General features: G+C 32.7%; 1 protein-coding gene and 1 long non-coding RNA gene across 3 annotated transcripts in view; one reads left to right on the top strand and one right to left on the bottom strand.

The window, feature by feature from the left end:
• Positions 1-23,591, bottom strand: part of CenG1A (Centaurin gamma 1A) — a 212,717-nt gene that overhangs the window by 174,983 nt on the left and 14,143 nt on the right. The gene's annotated exons all lie outside the window — the stretch shown is intronic.
• Positions 8,051-9,367, top strand: LOC143194298 (uncharacterized). The gene is made up of 4 exons (XR_013005287.1): positions 8,051-8,085; positions 8,160-8,677; positions 8,737-8,888; positions 8,956-9,367. It is a non-coding gene; the product is annotated as an uncharacterized LOC143194298 (long non-coding RNA).

Raw genomic sequence — 23,591 nt, forward strand, 5'->3', positions numbered from 1 at the left:
CATGAAATTTTAACAGCTTTCTTTTGAAAGAAAAAAACTAAAAAAGCAGTGAATACAATAAAACTAGCTCCATCCATGTAGGATTAGGCCCGGGGCTTTTCAGCCCATGTGTTACTTAAGGCTTCGTCTACGACCACGTCAAATCCACAATATTGAAGCATGTGAAACCACTCACAACTTGTTTCCTTTTCATTAGTATTACCATATATTTCCAAAAACATTCAATGAATCTCACTTCACAGATATCTTAAAACTACCTGACCATATGGTATTTTATCGGGAAACTTTACATTTTTACAACTAACATTTGACAGTATGACCTATTTTAAACCGAAATAACAAAGCAGTTTCTATTATTTCTATACAAATTGTTTCTACCCTAGTTCTGTTTATCTATCTGCACCGTTTCCTCCGTAATATCATTATCGAACTATTAACATATAGCATAAAATAAAATTCTCATTGTTAAAATGTCTAGTAAGCTATTTATTGCCATTATAGTTATTCTTATCACGTTCAATATTGGAGATATTTCTTATTGGCTTTATGGCTCTTATATTGAGATATGCATTATGTACGCTTTTTTATTAAAAATACCTTATAAAACCCATATGATCCCCATTCTGTTAAGGGTCCTTTTTCCAATAGTATTTCACAGGGGATTTTCGAAATATTGGATGTCGATTTTTTCCCAGGCATCCTGCAAAGCTATTTCGGCGGATGACCGGCAAAATGGATTTTTCTCAGCATGCTATGATTATTATATAACGCGCCATTCAATAAATCAAATACTTCTAACTAATATTCGAAATATCTCAAGAGAATTCGTTATAAATTAGTTATTATAGTATCAAAAAAAAATTAAATGCCTTAGAGTTTTTATTTAAATCAATAAATATGCTTATACAATTAGTTTCATTTAAAAAAAATGTATTGCCTGCAATCAGGTATAGAGGAAGAAAAAATAATAAAATAGCTTAGAAGAAAAAAATTCTAACTAAGCTTGTACTACATGTGATTTCTGGCCGATCCCTTATAACTGTAAACTCTAAAGCAAATAGTTCTTCAAGAAAACCCAAACCCAGGTATCATAACATTCACACTTTCGTATAATATTACTACCTAAATGTCATAAATTAATGACACCTTATTGTAATCAAGAATTCTGTCAAGGATGCATTCAAGGAGGGTTGAAAGAACTTGTCTGACATATTCGACAAAACATCAGAAATTAAGAAAATTATAGCCGAAAAATGAAGGAAATAAACAGATGGGTTAAACCGAATTTACGAACAAAACGACTATTAAGCTCCATATTCACCAAACACGACTCTATGTGTCATGATATCTGAAACTGAAATTGCCACACGACTACACATATGGAATTGATAGAAGGCAGACACAAAATTCGTAAAGTAGCGTCAAAGAAACTGATAATCAGATACGAATCCTAACGAATCTGAACGAATCCTATTTTAAAGATAATAAAATAAATGTTGATGAATAAATGAACCGCAATGGCAAAATGAATATAAAACTACAATGATTTTGAAGGATTTACAATACTAGATTAATCATTGAGATGAAGCTGGAGCTAGATGGTGCTATTTCGTCAAACCAAAATAATCAAAATTTAGTCCGTCAATTGTTTCTTTGTTTAAAATTGAAGTCTAGTTTAAACAATAGAAAAAATTGAATATCGAGTGATTACATTATTTGTAAAAAAGGTATAAAATATGCATACATAGTAAACATTTGGAATATTTAATTAAATGAAATTTTATTTGCAGAAAATGCAATGACTGAAATTCTGTAACAATATATTTGGGCTCCTTACGATACTAGGTACCTTCTTGGCTAATTTCAAGGAATATACAGAATTGTTAAACGCGCATATATTTCATATAGAGCCATAACATCCTTAACAACATAACATAATGCGTGATAAATAATATCCAAACCTCATATGGTAACACAGCAAAATACTTGGGAGTAAACTTAGACACGAAATTACGCTGGAAAACTGATGTAAAGAACAATAAAGAAGAATTGGATATGGGGTTGTGCCAAGAACAGCAACTTGGACCTAATTCATCAGTTTCAAAAGAAAATATTGAGACAAAGTATTGAAATAGTAATCTTCATAATTTCTAAGATATTACAAAAATTGTCCCAGGTTATGAGTACCACTTATTAGGCAGATTAATATCGAGCAGATAAGACAATTCAAGAGGAGCCTCCTGAACTAGAATAACGTGGTGTTACGACACAAGCAGGGTACACGTTAATGTAAGTGTAAACAAGAGATTTCAATGCGAAGAACCTTAGTTGTTTTTAATTACTAGTATTTCAGGACCGAGTAATATTACTCATTGAACAAGTAATTATTGAGATTATGATTTTAGTAGTAATATCACTCATACATTATTTAATTCAAAAAAAAACTTTTCCACCAAAAAATATTTATAAAAAGACACAGTAAATTAATTTACCGCAAATGGGAATCAGAATAAATGGGATCTCTTGCCATACATACGAGTTCGTATAGATCGTCTATAGAATACCGAAAAGTACATTTTGTACGAATCAATACAGAGCGCTCGTATGTGGGTAATAACGTTAATGGATTTAGAGTTTTTGCTGCCAAAATAACGGGAATTGAAACGTCCCCATAATGGATCAAGTGACACCTATCACCGACTAACATTAACGAAAAAAAATCTCTATTTTTAGTTTTTATTCGACGGTAAAAAGGTTTGTTATTGTTTCATAAATTGCTTTTTACTGTAAGGTAGTATTGATTTTTTTAACAATAAAGCTTTGCGGCGTATGTAAAAATATCCTAATTTATTGCAGCAAAATATCGGAAAATTAAGGAGTGTTTTATAGATCCTGTGTGCCTGGGTATTACTTACATTAAGTAATCTGTGTCAATCAATTTTTGATAACTTTAATATTCTTTCTTATGAGATAATATGTATCCAACATATTATATTTTTGTCGCTTTCACGAATGTCATCATTTCGCAACTATAAACCACTAATGTGTTGATATTGTTGCGTTTATATCTAAAGACGCTTTTGTTATTTTACGGTTTATACGTCGATAGGCAATATTTGTTTCTTCTATGGTAAAAAGTAGTTCGGATACCCTCGACATAATAATAAGTAAATAAAGAATAAACATGACAAAGTACAGACTCCATCCAGACCGCGCACCCACATCGAACTGGCAATGGTTATTTGGTCAGCAACACTCATCTCAGCATAGCCTAGATTCTGTGAAGACAGTGGATCTCTGGCACAAATAAAAGGAGCCCATCTGTATTCTCTCTCTCTCTCCATTTAAGGAATTCCTCAAGTTGTGAAACCCATACATACCCCTAAGCTGGATGAGCCTGGACAGTAAGTATGAAGTGTATGATAGCCGGTGGTAAACGCAAGATGACAAAACTGACAGGCGGGCTCGAAATCATCATGAGACCGTACGAGAAATGACAGTGACCAAATCTCAGTCGATTCAGAACTACGGCATGGCAACGAAGGGAAGGAACGTGAAGAGGAGAGAAAAATTCCGTTTAATTTCCAAACAGTTTATTATGGTTGACTTCCTGCGTTCAACGACGCAGATATTTGTATAAATGACAATTTTCGGTCTAATAATGGCCTAATGTGCTGGTTTAAACACCGGAGATGATAATGCAATTGCCCTGGATCCGTTAAGATATTTCTTGCATTCATAAAACATTTTATACATTTCATATATACAGAGCTGTATCAATTAATCACACAATCATTCCAGCGTTGATTTAATATTTCAATACCATATTCCTGGAACGACTTATCTTTTGCCTCAAAATAGGCCTGTCACCAGTTGCTGTCCATTATGATTGTTTTGATTCCGGGGTAAAGTAATGGATCTTGCGTTGATATGTAAATCTCCGTTTTTCATATTTAAACATGGCCAGACACTGCAGAATTATCAACACGTTCTTGTTTTTGATCAATAGTGAGCAAATGCAGCACCCAATTTGAACACAGCTTTATCATAGTTAAATGAGCATGCAGTCTAAAATCAACACGTTCTTTTGATATATTTATGATGTTAGCTAATTCACGCTACTTCACTTTTTGAATTGAAACCGATTTTGTGAATTTGCTTAATGTTTTCTGGTGTTACCACCTTATTTGGACGTCCTACGTGTCTACGGCTACGTTTGAAGTCAGCAAACCAACGTTTTATTATAATTTCTGAAGGAGCGGAGTCCTTACAACACTTTTCAAGTCGTTTCTTCGCTTGAACGGTATTTTTTAAACTAACTTTAACTAACAAAAGTCGTGCCACTCTTAGCACAATAACTCACAAATTTATGAGTAGAATATCATGAAATTTTAACTAATCTCCTGCGTTCAACGATGCAGATATTTGTATAAATGACAATTTTAGGTCTAATAATGGCCTAATATGCTGGTTCAAACACCGGAGATGATAATGCAATTGCCCTAGATCCGTTAAGATATTTCTTGTATTCATAAAACATTTTATACATTTCATATATACAAGCTGTATCAATTAAAACCACTATATGAAATTATTACATTAAAAATTATGACACCTTAAACATTATACTTTATAGCTGATTGTAAAAATATATTAATAAATTTAAAAAATTTTATATAGATAGATATAACGAATCATTTAAACAAGTAACAGTTTTAAAAAGATTTCCCTCTATCCATTTTTACACATTTCAGTGACCAGGTGGCGTTCTTTTTTTTTCTTGATTAATGTCAGTTCGACATATCTAAACCGTTCTTATCCAAAGTTTAGAAAAAACTTGTCCTTAGCACGATTATGTACACTATTGAGTATTTTGTATTTCTTACGTCAATGTTACATACAACTGCAAGTAATTACGGCAGCAATTACAAGCATACACGATCAATCTTTCTGTACGAACAGACTTTAGTGTCTGTAAAATTCGATCCATCGTTATATTACATGCATATTAAAATGCAAACATTTTCTGCATACGTACGATACTTCATAAAATTTGCCATCGTTAAATTAAAGCTGTAGTAGTAGTGGCTTTAAATGCATATCTCTAGTAATGCTTATTCAAACAAGTCATGCTATAGCGCGTTGAAAGGTAACAGTTCGTAGAAAATTCTAGACCTGGACATAAAATTGTTCTGTATAATATGTGTTATGCTAAACAGCGCCATTTTCGAAACAACTATAATGTTTTAAAATGTTGTTCAAGAAGCGGTTAGAATCATTTCTCAGTCCGCAAAGTAATGAGCGTAATATATCTGGTGGTGGAACCAATTGTGACAATTTTACTTTTTCATCAGTAAATCACCTGTTAAATTCAACCCTCTATTTTAATGCCTTACATTGATACTGATTTAAGAGATAAATTATTGTAGTTTCTCCAGTTGGAACTGATTTATTGGTACCATAATCCATTTCCGCATTGCACTATAATGCTGGATCATACATTCTTCGATCACAGTAGTACTGCATTTGCGGTGTCTAAGGGACATTTCATTATGCCGTGATCGTTGTTGCTGTCTTTGATATGCGCGAACTCGTTGTATTCTAAGACTATCCGCGATCCACATTTCAAGTCACTTTCGAACGCAATTCTGACATACCAATGTCACTATTATCAATTTATATTTCACGCTAGTCATCAGTGCGGTTAACACTTGAGATAGATCATCGCACATTTCATTGACTTCAATGACCTAAGTCCTTGTCTTGGCATTGTTAATAATGAAAGAATATAAAAAGTCTGACGCACTAAATTTGTAACTAAATAATAATAAATGTGCAATACACTTACAAAGTACTCTTTACTATAACTGTTTACTATATATTTCAACTTTACTCTTGGTAAATACGACGGTCACTATTTATATTTCGGGAATTGGCAACACTGTTGTCACGTGAGTCTATCTGACGGTTCCATCGTAACGTTTGACATTCTTGACGATATACGCACTCAGAACATTTTGTCGCACGGACGCTATTTGTTAAGCAAGATCTTCAGGCATCCCTTAGCATTAGTTCCACCAGCATATATGCGATTTTACATGGACACTTAGTTGTGCAAAAGTTATGTTCGCGTTGGATCCCACAGAATTTGACAATCGCTCAAAAAAAGGCTCGTTCAAAGCAGTGCCTCTAGAGGATCGTAGAATAGTAAATTCTGATTGATTGGTACACAACCATTTGTTTGCAAGAAGTCTTCGGTGAGATAAGGAAAACAAACAAGACACGCCGGATTATTCTTCAACATGAAAATGCGAGCTCTCACACATCGGCTCAAACAAGAGACTATTTGAGCACTCAACAGCTCCGATTTGGCATCCAATGACTTCTTTTTGTTCCCATCCGTGAAGAATAAACTGCGTGGTCAACGATTTTCATCGCCCGAAGAACCTATTGAAGCGTTCAAAAATCATGTTTTGAAGATACCTCATTCGGAATGGAATAAATGCTTTAAAAATTGGTTTAAGCGTATGCAAAAGTCTATCGATCATCGATCACCTTTTATTATCGACTCTCTTAGTCGAGTACTTTCAGTCACTATATTCGGTTCTACTAGTTTCATTCGACTGATTTTTAACATGCTGGCTTTGCATCCCTAGCCACGACCTTGAATATAATGTGCCGAATTTATACTCATGGATTTATATGTAAAGTATATGGTTTTGTACATTACTATACCAGAATTTTGGGAGATTATTTATTAATGTTTATAAATTGTACAACATTTAGATAATAGTAATATTGGCAATGATTGATATATAAATAAATAATAATTTTGACTGCATTCTTAACTTTTTGGTTGACAATTTTTTACTATCGATTAATTAGTTTATAATTTCCATCGCTTGTAATGTTTAATACGTCATAAAATCGACGTCATAAAATCTATTATCAATTTGATAATAGTTTTAATCAGTAAATAGCATTTTTATATTTAGCAACCAACAAAACGTCGATACCTTCTGACAGAGACACTCTGTATGAGAATAAAATTGTTGTTTTGACTATTTTCCTCGTAATCATTCCATACTTTCTCACCATACAAACCTTCTCTGATCTTCCACAAATATTTCACAACCAAAATTAACAAAATCGACCCGGACGTTCTCAAATTTTAGCGAGTACAACGAATACAATTCATTTTTATATTCATGGAAGAACATAGAAGATTAATGTTTATATTTATAAATGAAATCGCTTAAAAAAATAATAAAAACCCAATCTATTATTATCTGCTAACCACTAGCCTGTTATATATTTGACAAAATCATTCGCAGTGTATCTCTAGACGAAGACCACACCGATCTGCACCAAAAGCGCCGATAAAACCGCTCATATAAATTACTGTTCCGACAAGATAAACCTTTTATCAGAATGGACGAATAAAAATACCAAAGCAACAGTTATAACTGCGAATTCCACGATAATAAAAATGACGATACTGAAAAAGGAAACGACCACAAATTCCATCTGCTCGTCACCAACGATATTTAGACAGTTTAATAATGTCCTTTATTAATATCGCCTTTTTCCGTTGACTGAATTGACGATATCGCTTTCTTTGCACGTACGGAAATAAATCATCCTGTTGTCACAACTGATCTGTAGGTAAACTTAAGTACTGTAAAATTTTCACGGTACGTTTACCTTGGGATATAAAATAATAAACCAGAGGTTTAACGCGAGAGGGTTTGAGAATAAACAGTTCATAAGTATAAATGAGCTGAACAGGCATAATTAAGCCGACCTACTACAATTTTTAAGATAATTGTGACAGTTATAACACCTACCGAATTTACGCTGCCAATTATATTAATTTTCGCGATGACTGTGGATATAATGCGGCAAATGTGGGGCTTCCGAGGTCAAAGAAAGAGACGAAAAAATTGCGATACAAACCAATTATCCAGTTCACAAGACTCTGGCGTGAAACGAGGATAATATGAGCTAATATTATCTAAAAATAGAGAAGATTTAACAAAGCACGACATCTTTTAAAACACGTACATTGATTATGTAGAGTATGAAGTAATTCTGATTTTAAAAATATATTTTTAAAATACGTTAACATCGTTAACTATTTCCATTGTTTCATTTTTTAGTAGTGGCTATTCTGGAGAATCCCAACCGTGTTCGGTAAACTTCGGTAGTTTCCGCCTGATTATGCGACGTTGCCATGGATTTACAAGCCATCGACATTTGCAAACGGCAGCCATTTTGGCTCTGTTTTATAATTATAATTAAGAATAATTTATATAGTCCACCCAAAATTTTTTTGTACATACATCATCAAGATATTTAATTTATTGCCTGCCGAAATTTGTAGATTCGTTTTAGAATCAGACAATATTTTCCTTCTCATTTTATCTAGTTAAAAGTGATGCAATGTTGCCTGATAAGTTCGAACGTGTAAACGAACTAGCCTGCCAAAGTCCTCCGATTGTCAAACGTATGGAAAATTCATCAAAACAATAGTGATAACAGGTTATAGATAGGCAAACGTTATTTTAATGCTTTGATAAACTTCAACTGCCAGACAGAACAGATTGCGTCTCTACTCAGTTACTTTGATCACGAACGAAATAATGGAGGCTTCTTGCCAGTAATATTCGTTAGAGAGGTAAGCATTTTTACTGTTAAATATTAATTTGCTACGATTTTTACTGGAATTTTTTTTAGCATGTTGCAGCTGCATATTAGGTTGGACGCGTCCCTGAAATATCTCAAAAAATGATAAATATGATCTTGAATTCACTGAGAAAAACGGTCCTCATACCAAGCGGGTGACAAATCAAGGTCAGCTTGATGTTCAGTGGTTAAATATGTGAACAGTGAGTAGTATATAAAAAAGTGAGTAGTTTTTCAATACAAACCTAATTTAATACAAATATTTTAAAGGAAACTGTTAGATGAGATGAGATGAATGATGAGAATGGAAACAAGTAAAGGTGAGCATATAATTAATATATGATAACTGTAGGAGATCTTATTCTACAGTGTAAAAGAGATATGTGCTCAGATATGTGTGTTATTGTTCAGAATATACATGAGCATTTGGTTAAAATGTGCCAGGAGAGAAAGAATAGTAACTGTTTTACAGATCTGGCAACGATTGGTAGTGATTAAATCTAGTTTTATCAAAATGTCTTTACAAGAAAATACTGAGTTATAAGAGTTCAATGTAAATATAATCAAACACAACCCTAACCCAGAAACTATTATAATTGTACTTAGTTGTAGTTTTAAGTCCTTTGATAATATATGCATTAGATTTACTGTAATTTTAAAATAAATTATAATTGATCAATAGTATTCTTGTTTCATTATTTTATTTAGATTAGAATTTTGTTGTATGTCAAAGCCAGACTGTACTAAAACTCACAGTTGATACGGCAACATCGCGACGTTTTGCCGTCATTTGGATGAGTATGTTCAAAATAACTGGATAGACTATAATTTATTTGTTCTTGTACTGTTCTTGTACAAATTTTGATAATAAATGGTAGGCAGTTATGGATAAATCATCGATTTGTGAATATTGCAAAAAAAACTATTAATAAAATAAATAAACTTTTAATATTAGATATATCAGATATATAGACATATGAGGACGTTATCGGTATCCATTTTGTTTTTATTTTCATTTTTCAAATTGGATTTGAATCCAATGGAATTGATCCTATACAGAATTCTTTATATTTCAGGCATAGTTGACCCTGCGAAAGTAAAAGTGCAGAAAAATACAACTCGATGTCCTTTATATGAGTATATCTCATCAAAATCACAGCTTGTTCATATATTCAATCCACAGAATTAAAGTTTAACAAGAAGAAACATTGAAGTTTGACCTGCTTGACAGTTGGTTAGAGTCGGGGATTCCTATCTTGGTAAAAATATGAATACTTCTAAACTTTCTAAAGTTCTACAGGTCCACAACAACTCGCATTAAACGATCTCCGTCCTTTCTGGATCCCCTAATGTTGGCGAAGCATAAAAGATCTTAACTAGCTTATTGTTTATATCATATAATCAGTACTTGATTAAAAATTAAATTATTAACTAATACGACTTATGTATAGCAATGAAATAGATGATTATTAATTACTAATATTCATAGCTCAGAATGTATTATTCTTTAGCGTGATTTTGGAGTCATAGATGTCGTGAATGTCATTTAGTCAGTCACAAGACGCTCTAATTTAAGATAAAACTAAAAGCATTCCTCAAAAACACACTTTAATAGGACAAACAAAAATATTTTATACAAACAGAAACTGAAAATACCTTATTGCCGACTAAATATTCATATTTAAATTCTAAACTAAAAACCTCGATTGAGCCCAAACACCAGAATAAAATTTTATTATTTATGAATATGTATATGTAATTGGTAATGTTTGAATGCAAACATCGAACTATCATTAAATGCTAATTTATTGTAATTAATGCCACCAATTATGAAACCACGAAGCAAATATATCTATTAATAAACTGGATATGTATTTTATCCCCGATAACCAGTCTTTATTAAAAGATGTTATCTTTACGACGTATTTACAACAATACGTTACTGGAAACAACAAAAAAGGTATAAAGTTTGCACTATTAACCTAGAAAGTGTTCATTTTAATAGCACTCTACGTTAATGTATATACAGTTTAATTATCATTACATAGCACCTTGAAAATAATATGGATTTGTCATTATTGGTTTGACGCTCAAAACATAAAGATATAGAATCATAATTTAAATGGTCGTAAACGTAATCATCTTCAGACTACACGTCTTACTCGCAAGAATTACAGAGATATAAAGCAAGATCAGCTGGCACATGGACATCTTTGGTTATAGTTGTTGTTTTTTCAATCTGTTTATATAATTTTAATGAAATTTGTTTTTATGACCTCATTTTTACAGTGTGTATATTACATATCTACAAAAATCGTTATTAAAAGTAAATAATAAGCTTGAGGGTCTTATGAATTTTTATATATATACAGAGTGGTTTATACTTTGGATTTCAGATTAGATATTTAACCAAGGTACAATTCTTAATTTTAATTTCAATAGTAAATCTTTCATTATGCTCAATCTACTCAACCGAATTGAAATACATGACACGTATTTATTCACAGATCGAAAAGTTCAACATTAAAATAAGTAGAAGTTTTTCAGCCTACATCTCCAAAAAAATGGAAATAACTACAAATATAATATTTTCTTCAAAAGAAGTAATTTCAGGATTATTTGTCCATTGATTGTCGACAGATTATTCTGAAATAGATAAATACGTTTCTTCAACTTCAAGTATACAAAAAGACCAAGAACAAAGTGTATATGTATTAATATTGCAAGCAAGTTATTTGTTTAATTGCTACGTAAATGTGTACACTGAATCACCCTATTGTTATACTTTAATGTTATTTGTATAACATCATTATATAATTTAGCTACTGTTGTGTGTAACAAGACTATTATAATGCATTAGATAATTATGGCTATATCTCCACATTATTATTTATTACCAAAACTACACCTAATTTAGCTATTGTGGGTTTAATCACATTAATAAATGTCAGTATGTTCTAATACAATTAATTGTCTGGTGCATCCTTAACAGGATTGTTTAATTTTGATAAGAAAAATATTAAATAAATGTTGTTTCTTTTGGTGGATAAGAAAAGTAAATTCAAATGGCATTTATTTACAAGTAGTTTCATACTAAAAGTTGCTGCAGAAATGGATTTTTTTCATTAATATCGATTTTCACACGTTATATTTAAAATATTAAAGAATACAAATTGTAATACATTACCATTTAAAATTAGATTGGGATAACATTTTTTTCAAATTTGTTGAACATAACATAGGAACCGATAGTGTTTTTTTTAAATGACAACCATTCATATATTAATCACTAATAGCTAAGTATATTTTTTTAATTAAAATCCTTTTTTTAATTTTTCGTTATAATTATTTCATTACAACTTTGTATATGGGAGATGCCTTTTATGAGTTTTTACTTTGACTTTTTTTATATATATTTCCTCTTACCAACTATGGGTTTATCTGGACTGGGCCTAAAGTTTTACGTGGGCTCCTAACCACGGTCCTCAGCATTATTATTGGCGAGTGACCAACTCCAGAAATCATCCCAGAAGACATCCGGTCTTACCCAGCCTTGTTACTGGCGTGGCTGGGATCATTTTCCTTGTCGGATTTTACACTCTTGTCTAGAACATTCACAAATTTTAAACAATCACAAACATAAATTTACGACCATGCCCCAGCAAGATTCGAAACCGCGGCTATCGCAACAGTAGGAGGGCCGTCCCATCGCCTTTACCACGCGCCACCAAGCCGCCTTATTTTCTGACTTGATGCTTGACGAAAGCAATAAACATTTGAAAAATGACAAATTGTATTGCCCTTTGAAAATATTCTTATTCAAATTGATTAATTTATTTTAAAAACATCTATTTTGGCTACGTAACGAAGATAGTTTTTGGATCTCTTACATTGTATGAGGTTAAAAATATAAATCCCTGAACAAGTACGGTAACGTATAAATAAAAAAATTTTATAAATCCAATTATTGTCTATATTATTGTAATTTTAACATTAACAACATATTTTCTAATATGCAGTATCAAAATTATACATCGTACTACGAACCTTGTGAAAGTTTATATGGTACAATAGACTGTGGCCTTATTGTAAAAAATTAAAAGTACATTTATTATCGTTAGGCCGACTACCTATTGTGAAATGTATCTATTTATAACTGACGATTTCAGTGTTTCTTTTTATGAATGATGCGATCAACAATGTTTACCTTTAAATGCACGGCAAATTATCGGTATTATTAAACAAATACGGATTTCCGTTCCGTTGTTACTTCAAAAACAAATATATATATATATATATATATATATATATATATATATATATATATATATATATATATATATATATACAATGAATTCTGCAGAAATGCTATTATTATTATTATTATTATTATGATTACAACTGAAAATAACAAAAATAATGAAGAGATAGAAGGAATTGTCAGCAAGAAGTGACATACAAAAAAAAAACTGACCAACAATTATAACTCTGTGTTGTGATATACGAATTATAGAAAATTGTCTAATATCAGTAGCAGATAACTTATTAACAGAATTACATTATTCCGAATTCCGAAAGAGGAGAAATATAGAAGACTATATATTTAGTATAAGATAATTAGTACAACCCAGATTTACCTAGCGGTTATTGAAAAAAAAAGCGTTTGACAGAATAAAGGGAGGGTCTATGTGGGTTATATTAGAACAAAGAGAATGAAATCATAAAAAATTATAATAAAATGCGTGTGAAAGAATTCAAGAAATGTGCAGGATAAATGCTAATGCTAGCGTTGTGAACAACATGAAATCAAATCCCAAGCAGGACTAAGACAAGACGGCAGTTTAAGCCCAGCGCTGTTCATAACATTAATGGATGAAATAATAAAGACATTTTAGAGAGACAAAATCACCCTATATGCAGGGTATAAAAATATGAAAATAAATAGAAATATCGATAAGTGCTTTTACAGGTATTTTTTTTGAGATAAGCTAGATAGAATAGAAATAACAGATCAATTGAAAAGTCCCTGACCTACCATAGTAAAACAAATTTTTTTGGCAGAATTAGTTTTTTTTATTCAACATAATTCCCTTCAAGGGTGATACACTGATTATAGCGACCCTCCAACTTTTCGATACCATTTTTCTAGTACGATTAGTCCGTTGTTTCAAAATAGGCCTCAGTTTCGGAGATCACCCCTTCATTCGACGAAAATTTCTTCCCAGCGAGCATTCTTTTGAGATCTGAGAACAGGAAATAGTCGCTGGTGGCCAGATCTGGAGAGTACGGTGGATGAGGAAGCAATTCGGAGCCCAATTCATGGATTTTTGACGCTATGTAATAGTCGCTTTCGATGGTCCTTCCTTTTTCAAGGTAGTCAATGAAAATTATTCCATGCGCATTCCAAAATACAGACGCCATAACCTTGCCAGCCGGCTGTTACGTTTTCCCACGCTTTGGAGCGGGTTCATCGTGTGTAGTCCATTCGGATCACTGTCGATTGGACTTCGGAGTAAAATGATGGAGCCATGTTTGATCCATTGTCACATATCGACGCAAAAAAATCGGGTTTAATATGCTTGATCATCTTCAAACACTGATCCGAATCATCAACTCGTCGTTGTTTTTGGTCAACGGTGAGCTCGCGCGGCACCCACTTTGCATAGAACTTTCTGATACCCAAATATTCGTGAATTTCGGTTCGGTTGATATCTGTAGAGTGTCTGCTATTTCATTCAATTTCAATTTACGGTAATTCAAAATCATTTTGTGGATTTTTTCGTCCGTAACAACCTTAGCATACCAATAATTGATGGTTGGATTTCCTGGGGCAGTGTCAGGAAACTTAACACAAAGCCAACTTTTTGCTTCAACTCTATTTTTTCCCTTCTTTCTTTTTATCCATTTTTTTCACAATAACAATAATTGCTTTACTCAAAATACTATAATTCACAAACTAATGATCCGACAGCTGTCAAATTTATACACTTTTGAGGGTTCGGGCTAACAAAAAAAAAAAAACATATGGATTTAATTCTAGTAGCACCATCTAGGTGTCAGATCGGGGTCTTTTCAATTGACCTGTTATCGATATGGTAAAAAAAACATCCCTATTTTTTGAATGTCGAAGCTGATATATCCATAATTTTCCAAATATCAAACAAGCATAAATTAAAAATACCCATAACCGGAATTTTAACATTATAATAAGTCATTATTACAAATAACGAAAAGGTGATTGTTAGTGGTTTTTTTTCAACACAAAATTAGGTTATACCAGTAAGAATTTAGTAGCATGTAGACAGCATGTATTTCCTGTGCTGCATTTTTTAAGAGCAAATATAATAAGTCAACAAAATAGCCTGCGAAATGTCTTATTATTTTAAATTCAGAAAAAAAGCTGCGCAGAGTCAAAAAGTACGGATTAAAGTCAAAGTAAAACCAAAGTCCTCGATTAATTTCCAATGATTCTAATACAAAGGATTTCTGCAATTATATTGATTATGCAATTATATCAACACCTGCCTCATCAGCAAACATTTTATGGCACTACTAAATGGACTACCTACAGATATCAAAAGAAATCGAACTCACAGAGCAAAGAAAAAGTGCCGTTTTAACAAGAAAATTAATTTACCGTGTAACCAGTCGCTCAAAATAATAGTTACATTAAATAAATTATTCTACAAATTGTACTCCCCACACAATCTGTAACTTGCCTCTTCTTACTATTGGCCTTTTTGCAGTCACAAAAGCAACGAGGAAAAGTAAGAAATGTTGAGCTTATTTCAAAAGCAAATGCAAATAAATGTATATAAAAAGCCTCGAATTTTTAAATTTATTGATAAATTACATTCCTTTGGGTTTAATACACCAATGTTTGTACAGTATTAAAGAAGTTAATTAACATGACACATAATAGTTTAATTGAAGTTATTATAAGCATTAATTAAGATAAAGAAACCAAATATTTTTTTTATAACATCTTTATTAGATACGCTTAGTACAATCTTAATTATTATTATTACAATTAATTTATTACTACTTTTCCTATGTGCTTGGATTAATTAACAAGCAAGACGAGTACGCGAAAATACATCAGTATGTATTCCTCAATTATAAAATTATAATTATTTATTAATTATTAACTTATAGCTATAGTTTACACTAATAATACACACTAAATGTTCACACAAGTTCGTATGGTTTTGTTCGTTTCAATCTCCTGACATCCTGTGCGCTGTCCAGCAGTTGTATTGCTTCCACGTTAGAATGATTTAGTAATCTTCTTTCGTGTTTCAAGGCGAAATCCTGCACAACTTTGCAAATCCATTTGATTTCCAGGTCATCGTGGAGTTCTTCATTGGTTACATAGCGATAGGCATCGGTAATCAATCGAAGAATCTTGTTTTGACAGCGCTGTATAACTAACTGATTTGCATTTTTAGTGCAACCCCATATTTGCACCCCATAGGTCCAAATTGGCTTTATAATTGTATTATAGATCAACCTCTTTGATATTAGATCAAGTTGAGAGTATCTTCCGACTAACCAGTATAGTTCCAGTAATGCTTCCAATTTAATCTACCGTCAAGATGGATTCCAAGGTATTTTGCTGATTCTGCTTGAGGAATTGGGCATCCATTGAGTGATATAATTAAGTTTTTATTATTTCTCCTTAATGCAAAATGAACGTGGACAGATTTGGAGCTATTAAGTTGAATTTTCCAATCTTTTGTCCATTTGTAGATTTTGTTGACTGCCACTTGCACTTTTTCTATTGCCCTAGACAGAGATATATCTTTTGCCATAATAACTGTGTCATCAGCAAAGGTTCCAAGAAGTGTTTCTTTTGTTGTTGGAATGTCAGCAGTGTAGAGCAGATACAGGAGAGGTCCTAAGACGCTACCTTGTGGAACTCCAGCCGAGATATTTTTAAATGTCGAGAATGCCATTTCGTGCGATACTCTAAATTTTCTTCCGAATAAATATGACTCCAGCAATTGACAATAGTTACGCGGTAATAATTTGCTCATCTTACAGATTAATCCCAAATGCCAAACCCGATCAAAAGCTTGTGAGACATCCAGGAATATTGCAGGGCAGTATTTCTTTAAAGAAACCAAATATAAATATATATAAGTAATAGACCTTATATAGGAATACATTTTTTAAAAATATATTTTAAAGTCTCCTTTTACCAACTAGGGGTTTATCTCGACTGGACCTACAGTTTAACGTGGGGTCCGAACCACGGTCCTCAGCATTAAGCCTACCGACTGGCGAGTGACCAGCTTTTGAAATCATCCCAGAAGACATCCGGTCTTACCTAGCCTGGTTACTGGCGTGACTGGGATCATTTTCCTTGTCGGATTTTACACTCCCGCCTAGAAGCCGGCCGCTTTATAGTTTAATAATATTTAATACGAACCTGTATCTATTAATAACATTTAACTATCCTAATTAAACTATGCCAATACTCTTATTAAAATTTAAAATATTATATTAATGAGCCGAACTAACCCAATTATCATATTGTGCAACGTTATCAATGTATTTTTAGCCAGCGCGTATAAGAATTAATTAATTCGATTTCTATTTCGCTTTACGATGTCTCGTGAGACACAATTAAACTGCTGAAAGTTGTCTGGGAGATGCGTTTTCTATTATTTTCCAATTTTAATAATATCGTATTTAGAATAAGCTGGCCAGTAACTGCATATAATATTGTAATATAAAATACATCGACGTATGTGAAAGTTCCAATCTCACATAGTATTGTATAGAAATTTATTGCTACATATAAAATATCAACTTTTCTATCATGCTGTATAAATATTTTAAACTAATGTAAAAGTGAAAAATGATTTCCCTTTTATATAGCTAAATTTAATGAATGTTGTTAAAATGTAAACCACGTTCTGTTTACTGAAAGAAACTCAAATCAATTAAATATAAAAGTTCAAATATATTTAATGCTGTTAAAACAAAGTTCTTCAGTTAATTACCAAGGCTTAACACTACGTATTCAATGAACTTCAGTGACCTCGAAATCAAATAGTTCCAGGACGTTACCCAAGATTTTCGACTTAAAAGGATATAAGGTTACTATAAGGTTACTAATAGGAGCGCAATCAATCAGAAGATTGAAGGGAATCAGACACGAACTCAGTAGTTCAATTTAATTTTAATTTGATAAATACAATGATGTATTTATTTTGCATTCGTTTGTCAAGATGGATAATTAAATTCACTCAGCTGAGATCAATAGCGTCCATGATAATCATCCTCTGTCTCTGACGTTCCTTTTGGAGAAGTATTGTTACCAGATAATATAACAGAAGATAAAACTAGAGAGAGAGAGAGAGAGAGAGAGAATTATATTTTCTTAGACATCTCAAATGTGCTAGACACGTGTTAAGTATTTTGGCCACATTTTTCGAATAATGTCAAGAAAGAGCCTCGTGTTAGTGGGGTACACTATTCAGCAATTGCTAAATGCATTTAGTTATAAAATATAGGCCCAAATCGGCTGAAGCCCTAAAAACTTTTGGATATCACTTAATATGTCCATGTTCCGCGAGAAGGTATTATCTTCACGATTCTATAGTTAATTTTATGACCACATTGTAACAAGACTAGTATTATAAGCATTGAATTACCATAGCTGGATTATGGATGCAGAGCAGCAATTGTTACTATAGTAAATTTCCACATATTTTAATGCCTGTAAGAACAACATTAAATTTGACGCATTTTACTGTTATTTACTGAATCACAACTAAAATAGAGCTGTATAAAAAACTCTACTGTACCCTCAAATAAATAGATTCATATTGGCATCATAGTACCACTCTAGTTACATCCAGAAAACATCACAACAGATGAGAGAATATGCATAGTAGCACAAGTAAAGAACATGGTAGTTTTATTGTTTTTTGATCAACCACAAATAACCAAACAATCAAAAGTTGGAGTTAAAAGTTAGTCTTCTTAGTAAACGGTAACCACTCTTCAACGCTATACAAATATAAAAAATGTGTTCATACAATAAAGCACAAGTTTCAGCTCATCAGGACTTTAAAAATAGTGTTTCCTTTAACAGGTTTTATTCATTCCCCAAGGCTGTTTGTCTGATAGCCCATTTAAAAATCTAATGTTCATGAAAGGAAATTCGTCTTTTGACGACTGATTAATAGATTAGTAGTGGGTTAGATTAGTTCTATTATATTTATATAACCTAACACCTGACTGAATTTTATATTTTATATTTCAAACACACGACTTTTATAATTTTAAGGTTTATGGTGTAAGTATTGCCCGTAAGTGTAAGAATAAGTATGTATGTATGAACAATGTATCTTTTGAGGCTATTAACGAATCGATCCTTTTTTTTCATATCTCTATAAGAAATATAACACCGCTCAGACAGGTCACGACTCACATGTTAGAACAAGTACTAATCAGAGGGTGCAAGGTCTGGATAATATGGCGGATAGAGTAGCACTTCCCATTTTAATGTTTCCAAGTAGGTTTTCACTGGTATTACAACATGTGGCCGAGCTTTTTCATGCTGTCTTGTTGTCTCTTTTATCGTATTCCGATTTTTCACGCAGTATTCGGCTAAAACGTATCAATTGAAGTCAATAGATTCCCATTAACAGTTTTATAGAGTAATGCCTAAAATCCTCGCCTTCATAATTTTTGACTGTCCGGAGTGCACTTTGCCACATATTGAAATCGATGGAACATATAGTTGCCATAAGTTTTACGCAGCATTCGATGGTCTTCAGTCGTTTTTTCTTCAAATTGTAGTAAAACAGTAAACCTTTCCACAAGTACAATTTACTTGCGAATTCATCAAGATATCGTCAAAGCTCTGAAAACATTTTTGAAAACAACTTCAACGATCTGCTCGTGGGCAATAAATATTATGACATGATTTCCGTTATATAATATAACCATCCTGACATGTAGAATATCCCTTCAGTAAGTGATCTGCTGTACAACTTATAATCTAAACATTATTCTAGATACTATTTTAACTTATTCTAGAATATTTCCTAACTTATTCTAAAGATTATTAAATCTCACTCTATGTGTCTATTAATCAGTTCGTATGGCAGTTTGCGTTTGAGCCTATGTACTACACTGTCATCGCGCACATTTAACTGTTTGGCGAGTGCATTGAGATGCACTAATAGTAGTGTTAGTTAGTAGCATTAGTCTTTCAGAGTACTTCGTATTAACACTTCGAATCACACTCATTGTGGGTTCTAAGGCGATATCGCGCTGAATCAGTTTGTTGGTCACGTAATATAGGGCATCGACGATCACTCACAACACTTTATTCTGAAACCTCTGGAGTATATATCTATGCTAGATTTGTTAATAGCTCTCCACTCCACAGTACCATATATATAGGTCCAAATGGGCCGAAGAAGCGAGTATTCAATATGAAGCTGGTTACAAACGTACCAGAGGCAATTTAGTACACAGTAACAGCATATGTTTTAAATCCTTTAAAATGAATTTATACACCTGATATATTTCGTATTCTAATTGCATGTTAATATCATGTAGATTACCCAGTTCTGAATTCAATTAACGTGGAGCTATCGATTTAAATTAATTTTAAACAAGAAATATTTCAAAAAGCCAACGGCTATGTTACAACAAAAGACCTGCATACATACATACAACCATTCAGCGCTGCTGATCTTGCATCCTTGATGATTACAATGCTAGCCACGAAAGGTACGTCGAGCGAGTTACGGCAACCGTAAATGATTAATCTCTGCAACGCGTAAAAGTGAAAACACACCGGCCACAATGAACCCCATTCCGCGTTATTAACCGAATCATCGCGTATATGATTCGATTATTTGCATTATCTGTGACGAGAACGCGCCCATCACCGGCGACGCTGGAAAAGGGACGAGGCCGTAAAAGGAAGTGCTTTCAGCGGTATCGTGGTGTCGGTGCGGCGAGCATGCTGAACGTTCGCATGGAGTCTAAATGGGTCCGGTCTATATTTATCTTGTACGGTCGGGTGGAAAATTGCGAAAGAAAATCGAAAAATCGCCTCGCCCGCATAGGACGACCCAGATTTTTAGATATCCAGATAATTGTGCAATATTTTGAGATTCAACAACATGGTGTAGTCTATCCAAAATAACAGTGAACAGCGAACTATAATGCTAAAAAAATATTTTTAACAAAAAATTTAAACTATATATATATATATATATATATATATATATATATATATACACAATATAGCTTAATACCTACCTAAACCTATTTATCAATATATATATATATATATATATATATATATATATATATATATATATATATATATATATATATATATATATACACACACAAAAATACACCGATATTTTTAAGGAAAAATAAAAATAATGAAATATTAGCCTAAAATTTTTTTTCCAAATGTCTTAACAACAGATTTTAAAGGTTTATTAAAAATTGTATTTAATTTAACCTGAAAAAATATCGATATTTTTATATTTAAAATATCGAAATATCGATATGATCTAGGTATACATCTACTGCATTTTGGTCATTTACTTTTTAACCGTCTTCAAGAAATAATAATTAGTCCCTTATTAAGTTCTTTAGAAAGTAATCGAGAAGGTTCAGGCATCCTCTCCATGGATGGAAGTCAGAATCACAATTATATTAACAGAAAAACTCATAGCCTCGTCGCTCTAACCATTTAAAACAATAATATATTTTTTCTAATTATTCAGTGCAAGACGTAAACACAAGTAAAATAAAATAAATGCATGTGTGGCTCTCTCTTTTCATGCTGCTCTTATCAGACGGTTTAATTCCCGCTAAGAACCTAACGGCCTAGTCAACGGACGAATTTGTTCTCTGTTATTCGTAGTTAATGGTTTTTAATCGTAAACAATGCGAGGCGGTCTATATTTATCTACTTTACGGAATTAACTAACGACTGAGTTGGGTAAACAATCGTGACGTATCGTTTTTTTTCTACAAATAAAAGGTGTATATACATTGTGTTTTGTCTTATTTAAGGTCTAGATTATTACTAGATTACTTTAACTGTAATTATATAACGCTGATAAACTAATAAAAAATGATTATTATTTGATTATCATTTACGTGATATATAATATTTTAATAGCAAAACTACTTGTGAAGTTAAATCCAATATATAAAATCTAATCTAATTAATCAAATTAATTTTTTACCACTTTTTCCCATCTTGTTTCCAGCTAAGCCGAGGATTGACGCTGTATATATCTAAACAAGTAGTAATCAATGTCTGGTAGTGAATAAACAAGTAGTAATCAATGTAAGATACGCCTGCGAGTACACTGGGTTGATAGTGTACCATTTTTGAGCGGCAGAACGTTCTTGAAATTGCAATTGAAACTTACCTTAATTCACTATATCCTGAAATAAAGGCAACCCTACCTATATTTGCAGAATTATCTAATGGAGAATTACTAAACAGATGTCACAGTCATGTAAAATGCAAACGAAAATAAACAACAAAACGGATATAGCGCTCAGCAGACTAAGGAAACCAGAAAACAGGTATAAAAAGATAAAATGATGTTAATGAAAGAAAATATTGATTATTTTATTATGCTATATCATATATTAAAATGTACCACTTTCTATAATTTATCACTAACTAGTAATTCCAGTTTTCATTATTATTTTTTTCAAATGCTCTTTGGCTCCGAAATAAATCAGGATCCAGATAAGTTTTAATGGGTGAAGAATGATTTTCATTGAAAGAAGTGTAGGAATGTTCGTCGGGTCGGTCGGTCGAAACGTGTGGCTGCCGCTGCGGTTATCTATCAGAACACTCACTACTATTTTTGGAAGGAATTTGCACGGGAACTAAAAACACTGGTTGAATCAAAGTTGTTTATTTTAACTTGCGATTGATACATGTGGTCGATGGGAGGATTGACAGGATATTAGGTTAAGGTGAAGGAAGTACGGTAGCGCTGTGGAAGTGGTACTGTTACAGGGGGACGGTGATAAGAAAAGAGAGCGAGACGTCGTCCTGATGGTCTTTTATACCCTGGAACTGCATGGTACCAATCCACCGGCGTTGCCAACCTTTGTAGTTGTTGATGGTGAATTGGTGGTGGCCTAAAGGGTCGTGGCGGTCGCCACAGAAGAAATGAGTTATCGCCGAAGCATATTTCGACCGTCGTCTGAGAATCCGGAAAAGTGTATATTAAATCAAATTAATGTTGTGTTTTAAATGTAATGCTCTCAAACAATCTAATGCTGTAATTATTTTCATGCCATTCCGTTCAAAACCAATATTTTCAAGATATAACAGACTTTCTGCCTGTAAACGGATGCTTAGGAAATCCCAATCTTTTCAAACAAGTTTGGTGAGGATAGTTGGGTTTAATTTCGTATAAAGCTTATTAGTTCCTTTTTTGATCTTTCTAAAGGCGCTCTTTCAGATTTATTTTTCGCCAATATATTTGTAGATCATATATATGAAAATTGACGATGGGCATGTGGTGAAGTAATAGAAACTAACGGGATTATTTATGATTTATTCGACTGATTGACAATTTACAGTTGACAACATAGCTACTCGAGGGAGCCCGGAGACCGTCGGGTTTTTTTTTGTTCCAAAATGACCAGTTAGAACCAAATGGTCTTTTGCTGATGTCGCTTGGTGTTCGGGATAGTGGAGTGTTTTGCGGGTGGCAGAGACCCTGGGTTACGACTGGGATTGTCGTAGTTGGTTTACTACCGAGGTTTGTGGATGGGTAGGGATTTGATCAAGACGTTCTCGTGTTCTAAGACGCCTAGGGAGAACCTTCTCATAAACCATGGGGCATTGAGTAACGCGCAGACTTTCTTAGATTGGA

The sequence above is a fragment of the Rhynchophorus ferrugineus genome, unplaced genomic scaffold (genome assembly GCF_030347505.1).
Source record: "Rhynchophorus ferrugineus isolate W39M unplaced genomic scaffold, kcgeb_rfMv2 rfM1, whole genome shotgun sequence".
NCBI classification, from domain to species: Eukaryota; Metazoa; Arthropoda; class Insecta; order Coleoptera; family Curculionidae; genus Rhynchophorus; species Rhynchophorus ferrugineus.